The sequence below is a fragment of the Lissotriton helveticus genome, chromosome 2_1, assembly GCF_964261635.1.
Source record: "Lissotriton helveticus chromosome 2_1, aLisHel1.1, whole genome shotgun sequence".
Classification (NCBI taxonomy): domain Eukaryota; kingdom Metazoa; phylum Chordata; class Amphibia; order Caudata; family Salamandridae; genus Lissotriton; species Lissotriton helveticus.
The window spans coordinates 1,218,627,565-1,218,634,329 of record NC_136059.1 but is presented as its reverse complement, the minus strand read 5'-3'; the positions used below and the strand labels follow the sequence as shown (position 1 = coordinate 1,218,634,329).

Sequence of the window (6,765 nt, the reverse complement as noted above, 5' to 3'; positions counted from 1 at the left end):
GTAGTATATGACATTCTTCTGTGTATGGTTTCAAAAATAGTAGTCAGCATTTTAGAATGGGCGTATCAAAGTTTAAATTAGAGCATCAGTATGTGCATCAGATTGTCACGTGGATGATGTCATGAGTGATGTCATCAGTGATGTAATTTGAGATGTCATCAGTGATGTCATCAGTGATGTCACTGACCATGTCATGAGTGATGTAATGTGTGACGTCATCAGCAGTGCATTGCGGGCGCGCAAGTTATAGTTAGCTCAACTAACTATAACAGGCAAAGTTCTCTGGTTTTATATGAGTCTAATGTTAAAGTAACTATAACGTCCCTGAAACCTATGTTTTTTTTTGTGAATTTCAAAGGTTTTTTAAATGCTAATTCCTAACTATAACGTCTATAAAACCTATGGTGTTTTCAGTGAATTTCGAAGGTTTTTTAAATGATAATTTCATATTTTAATGTTTCTAAAACCTATATTTTTTCAAATATTTATTTTTATATTTTGGAACTCTATTATACATCATTTTTTTACTTTAAAAATTATGTAATGTTTTATATCTTCCCCAAAAAATATGTATATATTTTTTGGGGGGGAGAAAACTGCACTCCCATACCGGTAGCGTACCAAGCTCCATCACCACACGAATCCTATCCGCCATATTGCTGAACTCGTAAATGATACGCATTTCGTATCCGATGAATTCATGGCACTGCGTCCCACGTAACATCATATACGCATGAAGTCACCCCAGGTGCTACTTTGGTATCCGACGGGTACACGGTACCAAGCCACGCGTTACGTAATTTTTTTGTCTCAAAAGTATATCTAAATAACTTTAAGCAGTATGGGCCCGATTCACAGAACTAACTTAAGACAAAATCCTAAACTTACTACCATTTTGGTATTCACAGAAGGCAATTACTCATTTTGGTATTCACAGAGGCACTTACTCATTTCGGTATTCACAGAAGTTAGGAGTCCTAACTTTAGGACTCCTAAATGCCTTCTGTGAATACCAAAAGTCTTAAAGTTAGGATAAACTCATCACAAGAGGGGGCGGGCTCTAGGAGGGGTGCTGCCAGATTCTGCCCTCATTCCTCGAGTGTCTTCATGTGCTTTCACTTTTGGAAACGTTACTCATGAAGAGGAAGCTGTGCCTGAGCCCTTTCTTTGTGGACACCACTGATCTTGTTCGACGCAACACAGGCCCAAAATAATACAGGCTGGCACCTATGTTCACTTTAACTGCTATTGCATGAGCCCCCTGGCTACATTAGAGAGTTCAGCTATTTTCAGGCACCAGGTTAAGTGATAGAGTTTGCGCCAAGACTCGAGCAGCACGTTGTGCCTTTTTTTCTCTCTAACCTCGGTTGCACCTCATGCACAGCCTGTGTTCTTCACTTTTGACAGTGCACATCCTATGCCTGTGTCTCCTGGTGTTTACCCCATGCTTGTCTCTGTCTCTTCAGAGCACATTGCGCGCCTTTCTGCAGCCTGGCAGCCGGTAGCTGTCTCGTTTCTTGTATTATCAGAAGGGGCTTAAAAATCCCAGGCTGCAAAGTGACGATTTAAAACCGAGCGGAGGAATCACACGTGGGCCTCTGTGGACACCAGGCGAGCACAAAGACTGATGGCAAACATTCACCCCAGGGCAGCACAATCAGCATATCAGCAGAACATCTCCAACCTCCCACCTTTGAAAACATCCTGCGTCTGTCAATAATAGTACCTAAAAACATACAGATGGGAATATGAAAATAAATTTCACCTTCAATCAATCAATCAATCAATCAGAGCATTTATATAGCGCTCTACTCACCCGGAGGGTCTCAAGGCGCTGGGGGGGGGGGGGTCCGCTACTGCTCGAACAGCCAGGTCTTGAGCTGCTTCCTGAAGGCGAGGTGGTCTTGGGTCAGGCGGAGGCGGGTCGGAAGGGAGTTCCAAGTCTTGGCGGCCAGGTAGGAGAAGGACCTTCCTCCTGTGGTGGCTCTTCGGATGCGGGGGACGGCGGCGAGGACGTGGCTGGTCGATCAAAGCTGGCGTTTGGGAGCGTAGAAGTTGAGGCGGCTGTTGAGGTATCCTGGGCCTTGGTTGTGTAGGGCTTTGTGTGCGTGGGTGAGGAGCCGGAAGGTGATTCTCTTGTTGACCGGGAGCCAGTGCAGGTCTCTCAGGTGTCCGGAGATGTGGCTGCGGCGGGGGATGTCCAGGATGAGTCGTGCTGAGGTGTTCTGGATCCACTGGAGACCTTCGTGACACTGTCGACCAAAACTATTTGTTCAAGTAAAAAAAAAGCATACAGTATCAGTCATGAAATACCTACTCTATTTATATCCTTATGTTTTATCTCATCTGTGCAAGTGTCACAATACCATAAACAAATATTTTAAAAGGAAAGTTATAACTCCTCTTTTCATGTCAAAAGAAGGATGTAATTATATTGGACAGCCGTTATGCAGCTCAGTCATACAGTGATAATTAATTGATGATAAATACCGAAAAACATTCACGAATTTGGTGTCATCCTTGCGCAGGGGCCATGCTAATTTCTGTATGGTTCCAATAAAGTCTAATTTTCAAACAATTCCTTACTAAGAGTGTCTGCATCAAAGTAAAATCTGTGGGTATTATGCTTGTGGTACTTTCCTAAATAAAATAAACTAAGATTCTTTAAAGAAAAAGAAAATGTGGACCTAGAAAAAAACCTGCTTTACATCAATTGTATCGCAGGTGCACTATGGCTATGCAAGTTTTAAAAATGACATATCTGCCTAGGCTGGTCGTACTGCTCAGCTGGCAAAACATGTGTGACTGCAAGACCTATGGAAAGAACTATGGAGGAGATGCACTTCCGTTTAATTGTCATGGTGATGTTTAATACATTCTGAGGGAACCAGTTGAAAGTGTCTCACTGAACTGGTTAATGTCTCATTCTGCTGGTTAATTGTACCTCATGAATCTGGTTAATAGTGTTTCCAGGAACTGGTTAATAGATACTACTGCTTAATAGTGATTCTCAAGAAACTGGTTAGTAGTGCCTCAAGAAATGGATTAATGGTGACTCGATTAACTGGTTAATAGATTCTAATTGAACTGGTTACACGTACAACTAAGGGTCTCAAGAAAATGGGTGATAGTGTCTGAGAAATCTTGCTAATATTGTCTCACAGAATATGCATAGTCCTGCAGAACTGGTTATTAGAATATCGTGCAATTAGTTAATAGTGACACAGGGAACAGTATAATAGTGTGTCATGATTACGCTCGTGATGTAACACTTATTATCAACTTTTTACGCCTCACCACCTTCAAATGTCATCAGCCGCCACTGCTCCTAAACTGAGAAAAATCCTAACTTTAAGACTTTCGGTATTCACAGAAAGCATTTAGGAGTCTTAAAGTCCTAAGTACCCTCTGTGAATACCAAAATGAGTAAGTGCCTTCTGTGAATACCAAAATGGTAGTAAGTTTAGGATTTTGTCTTAAGTTAGTTCTGTGAATCGGGCCCTATATAAGAGTAAGCGATAATCTAAAATATGTTAAACATTTATATATTTCTAACTGTAATAAACGTATATTATGATAAATATATTTTGTCACAATCGCCAGTCGGGTGCGGCCTCCTTGCGCTTGGTGCGTGATTGCCATGTGACCTTAAAAAAAAGCATTTGATTGGTTCATAACATTTCCCATTGTAACAGTTGGACGACCCCACCCAATTTACTCATTCTTTTGACAGCGTTTGATGAGAGACACCTCTTCTGCTTAAAAAGCTTTTCTGAAAAGTGTTTTCCTGTATACACATATCTTATACTACACACAATATGCAACGATCATCTTGATCAATATTCATGCTCTGTACAGTAGCCTTCCTGGTGTGATTGCCATGCATCTCAAATGTTTCATCAAAAAACAAATATGTGTTGCACGATGCCCCTGGTGTGTGTGCACATTATTGTGCTGTCTTTCAGCCTGGGTATTGGTGGCTCTAAGGAGTATCATCAGCCACGGGCAGAGTGCACATCCTAGATCACATGTAACAAATAGTAAACAGTAATGTATAGATTTATATTGCTGTACGCTCTGCTGTCAGGCTTTACCAGTAAAGTAATGTGTCCATATGTGAGACTTTCAGATTCGCGTTTGACATACATTGCTTGACTGTAATGAGCGTTATCACTGTGTATGACGTAGCCTCACTGCGAATCCTCCCTCCATCCAAGCACATTCACATGTGTACAGTTTGCGATAGCAACACTTTGAATTACAGCACACCATTGACATGCGTGCCTGCGCATATCCACAATCTTGACAACGACATGTAAAGTTCACCATTCAATCTTTTCAAACGGGAAACATCCTTTACAACGAAACTTTTACAACGCAGTGCTATTACAACGCAGGTTTTACAACAAAAACCATTACAAAGCATTGCGCTGGGGGGCGCTCTATGATAGGGAATAGATTTAATTTACTATCCAACACCTTCCCTAGTGTCCACGGGGACTGGAGTTGGAATAGTAAATTAAACTATTCACTATCCAGCACCCCAAAGCGCTATGCGTTGTAAAGGTTTGCGTTGTAAAAACTGCGTTGTAACAGAATGCGTGGTAAAAGCATGCGTTGTAACGTCATACATTCTTTTCAAACACCATCTCATTAACGATAGTTTCCGCCCTCCCGACACATGCTACACTAATCTAAATTGCACACTGTGTGAGGTCAAAACTACAAAAAAAATACACATAAGTACACTTCCTGGCCAGACAGGAACCGAACAATGCCAAGGTCCCCGGAATAAATATTCACACCGCTATGATGGCCTGGCGTGCGCAAGCCCAGCCCATTTGCGTATGTATAAATAGGATAACCACGAGACCACATGTCCCTCTTCTTCCACACTACCTCAAGTGATATGCTGCATCCACCTCGCATATCACAATGTGGAATAAAAAAAAGAAATGGATCCATAAGGTGTACACCATCCTGGCAATCAACACGGGCTCTAAATTGTGATCCCTACTGCCCATCGTCTACGAAAGGGATCCGTGATGTCTTTGGTGATTTGTGTGAGAGCTACCTCCTCTGTACCTAATGTGTTATATTTTTAAATGCCGAATGTAAATTAAGTTCAGACTCTGTCTTTTAAATACCTGCTCATTGCGCCAAAATCTGAGTCTGGTCAAAGCTCCGGGGAATTGAACTGGGGGCTCAAGTTAGCAGTCTAGTGGCTCACGCTGGTTCACGTCATTCCGGCCTCTATAAATCGGCCAATGAAGCGAACGTGCGCTTGATGCCTTTTGTGATTTGTGTGACAGCTTCCTCTTCTGCATCTAATGTGTTATATTTTTAAATGCCGAATGTAAATTAAGTTGAGACTCTGTCTTTTAAATACCTGCTCATTGCCCCGAAATCTGAGTCAGGTCAAAGCTCCGGGAATTGAACTGGGGGCTCAAGTTAGCAGTCTACTGGCTCACGCTGGTTCACGTCATTCAGGCCTCTATAAATCGGCCGATGACGCGACCGCGCCCGTCTGTGCCCGTCCGTGCCAGGACGGGGTCAGGGGAAGGAATCTATGTTGGATCTGAGAGGGGAAAGATTACTTTTGACGCAGGGCAGCTTCATGCTATGAGGAACAAGGTATCGTTAAAATGTGCACATGCCCTGGTGCCGGACATTAATTCGCAGTGCTCTAACTGTAGATTTCATTTCCAAAAGTCCCTCCCTACCACCTCTCCCTCCAATATTGGCAGAGAAATCAGGATGAGCCTACTTAATTGTCGCTCCCTCCCTAAGCACGCAACCGAAATCCATTTGCTTATCGAAGAAAAGAATCGGGATGTTTTGTTTTTAACAGAAACATGGTTGAGTAGTGATACCGATTACGATGCTGTTCAATCGCCCCATCGAATTATGCCATCCATAGGTTGGATCGTAAGTCAGGTAGGGGAGGAGGCTTGTCTATAATCTTAAAGACCGATTTTGCCTGTAGAAGTAATGAGAATTCTGTTTCTGATTGTGAAAGCCTCTCCTTTGTAATTGATCTAACCTCTCCGTTCACCTTCTCGGGCATTTTGATATATCGCCCTCCTGGCCCTCTTGGCTGGTTTAAGAAAGACCTGCAGGTGGCAGCTAATTTAGCAAGCTCCTCCCCTAATTTTACAATCCTGGGAGATTTTAATTTGCATTTGGAAGATGAGTCTCTAGTCGCCACTCAAGGATTAGTGGATGAACTGGCTAAGTTTCAACTCCTATCAACTCCTATTGAAAATGAATTGCGCTACTCATTCCAAAGGTCATCTGTTGGATCCAATATTTTCCAACATTAGTCACCTCTTGGTAGGAGATGCTGATCCTATTATATAGATGATTTTATACTCCCATTTGCGCTGCTACTACCAGAGATGAATATATGTTCGACCAGAGCCATGAAAACTGCTCGGCGGTGGTTGAAACTTCCACTAGACACCTTGATGAAAAATTTAACTAATACTGCTCCCATAGGCCATCCGAACCCGACTGTGGCTAATGATAATTTTAATAAATGGATGAATCTGGCGCTCAACGCTGTACTCCCTAAAACTGAAATTTCAGAAAAATGGGGAGATAAAAATAATCCTTGGTACTCGCCCCACCTCCGCCAGCTTAAACAGACTTGCAAAAAATGTGACAGACAATGGAGGAAAGATTTTGCTTTACCGAGCAGAATTAAATATCGAGAAGCCATCAAAATATATAAAAAGGAAATAAAAAATGTACAAGCCCTGTATT

The 6,765-nt window shown here is 42.2% G+C and overlaps 1 pseudogene; it reads right to left on the bottom strand.

Moving 5' to 3' along the window:
- Positions 1–2,482: 2,482 nt before the first annotated feature.
- On the bottom strand, positions 2,483–2,580 carry LOC144820568 (U6 spliceosomal RNA; annotated as a pseudogene).
- Between the last annotated feature and the right edge of the window lie 4,185 nt (positions 2,581–6,765).